This window comes from Penaeus monodon, chromosome 12, assembly GCF_015228065.2.
Source record: "Penaeus monodon isolate SGIC_2016 chromosome 12, NSTDA_Pmon_1, whole genome shotgun sequence".
NCBI lineage: Eukaryota > Metazoa > Arthropoda > Malacostraca > Decapoda > Penaeidae > Penaeus > Penaeus monodon.
In genome coordinates, this window is record NC_051397.1 from 47,119,418 (window position 1) to 47,121,917 (window position 2,500).

General features: G+C 40.8%; 1 long non-coding RNA gene across 1 annotated transcript in view; it reads left to right on the forward strand.

Annotated features, from left to right (window-relative positions):
* The first annotated feature begins 2,124 nt into the window (after positions 1 to 2,124).
* The window catches only part of LOC119579502, a 1,599-nt gene continuing 1,223 nt past the window's right edge, over positions 2,125 to 2,500 (forward strand). Inside the window, exon 1 of the long non-coding RNA XR_005229295.1 lies at positions 2,125 to 2,463. This is a non-coding gene — a long non-coding RNA (uncharacterized LOC119579502). The remainder of the gene's footprint in view (positions 2,464 to 2,500) is intronic.

A 2,500-nucleotide genomic window follows, 5' to 3' on the forward strand; every position in this document is an offset into this window, starting at 1 on the left:
ACAGTTACAAAGACAAACATAATGGTGTTGATAATTATAATAGCTATAATGATAATGATAATGTCATTAAGAACAATAACAGTAATAATGCCGACACTGTCACTATACTGACAAAATGATTATTACTGAACCGTATTCATATTGACAGATGTAGAACAGATATGAATGAGAATGAATATCTTCACAATACAAGAGATGTATTTGACCGGTTTCGATTGTGTCTTCGTAAGAAATACATGTATTTCTGACGAAGACACAATCGAAACCGGTCAAATACATCTCTTGTATTGTGAAGATATTCATTCTCATTCATACCTTTTCATGATTATTACTGTTACTGTCGTCATAATTATATTTACAGTTTTGGTGGTGATTATCAATATTAGTGAAAATTGTCGTTGTTAGTAATGATATCATAATCTTTATGTATGAAAATCATCATTATCACGTCAATAATAAAATTTCATCTATCATTTATCATAGTCATTATCTAAATTATGACCATTTATCGTCATTACATTTTTGTTATAATCATTACCACTATATTATTGTCATCACTGGATTTTTGCCCAAGGGGGCCGTCAGTCAGGGACAAAACCCTCGCCCCCAGGTGCCCAAGGGGGCCGTCAGTCAGGGACAGAACCCTCGCCCCCAGGTGCCCAAGGGGGCCGTCAGTCAGGGACAGAACCCTCGCCCCCAGGTGCCCAAGGGGACCGTCAGTCAGGGACAGAACCCTCGCCCCCAGGTGCCCAAGGGGGCCGTCAGCCAGGGACAGAACCCTCGCCCCCAGGTGCCCAAGGGGGCCGTCAGTCAGGGACAGAACCCTCGCCCCCAGGTGCCCAAGGGGGCCGTCAGTCAGGGACAGAACCCTCGCCCCCAGGTGCCCAAGATGAACTTCCTGACGTATGATCGAGAGACACAGAGAAAGGTGCAGAATTATCCCAGGAAGCACAGCCAAGGAAATTACTAGAGCGACTGCGTCAGCTTTTTTAGGTATGGGAGTAAAGACTAATTTTACCCAGTCTTCTGGCCATCTTCTTTCATTCCAAAGTTTCGTACAAAGATTGTAGAAGTATTCAACACTTTCGCCAGCATTCTTGATTAGTTCTGCTGATATTTCATCTATTCCCGGTCTCTTCTTTAATTCTTTTATGGCTTTTATAACTTCGTCTAATAAGGCCGCGATGGCCGAGTGGTTAGAGCATCGGACTCAAGACTGTCACGACGGCAATCTGAGTTCGAGGGTTCGAGTCACCGGCCGACGCGTTGTTCCCTTGGGCAAGGAACTCCACCTCGATTGCCTACCTAACCGCTGGGTGGGCAAGCCAGCCCAAGTCATCATTACCGTTTATCTTTTCATTGCTGTGTTTTTCCAGTATTAGTATCAAGATCATCACCAGAACTATTGTCATCGTCACTATTATCATGATCTTGATGTTATCATTCATACCATCGTTATCAGAATAAAAAAAAAAGCCATCATTACCGTTTATCTTTTCATTGCTGTGTTTTTCCAGTATTAGTATCAAAATCATCACCAGAACTATTGCCATCGTCACTATTATCATGATCTTGATGTTATCATTCATACCATCGTTATTAGAATAATTACTGCTTATGTCTCATCGATAGTATTACCATCTATATTACCATTATTAATATGTTATCGCTTGCACTGGTGCTGTTGTCACCAATGCAGTAGCAGGAAATTAATGCATTAAACAAACTAACCATAAAACCGACAATAAAACCAACAATATTATGGTTAATTGCATTAGCAATTAATGTTTTCACTGCTAATTTGCCATTCACTTCCTAGTATCTTCCCCATATTACTTATACAGCACTTCATGACCAGGCTACACAATCTTGTTTTCGAAATCATTGCTCGGAATATTCATACTGTATAATGTGTCTGATGCACAGTCATACAGGGTGGAGTAATGTGTGTGTTGGTATGAATATATATATGCTGGACATATACGTGTGTATGAATGGCATCTAACGCATTATTCAAAGTATACTGCGCAGTTTTGCTTTAGTTTATCAACCTGAACCTGCCAGGAGTTGGACGATAGTACGATAATGATGACTACGTGGATACAATAGATAAGATCACATCGTAAGCTTGCCGACCATTTTTATTTAGTTTCCACACGGTAATATCTCTGTCGTGTATGTGAACCAGATCATCAGGGTAACTATCAAGAGGGACTCTCTTCCTAGAAACAAAATCTTAAACAAGCAAATGCGTTATCAGTATCCGCATTTTATTTTCACTTCCTAACGCATGGCGATTTCTGGCAATTCCGCGACCTTCTGCCATATACACATACCGTAGCACTAAGCTGAGCTATCGTTTACGTGACTAGTGTGACTCATGTACTCACGAGGTTGGTTGTAGGGCAGTGAAGAATTAGTGAATCACCGGGCAGTTTACTCTTCCATAGGGAAATAAAACAGGTAAGTTTTATGCATGTAGTGTTTAGGCAACCATATG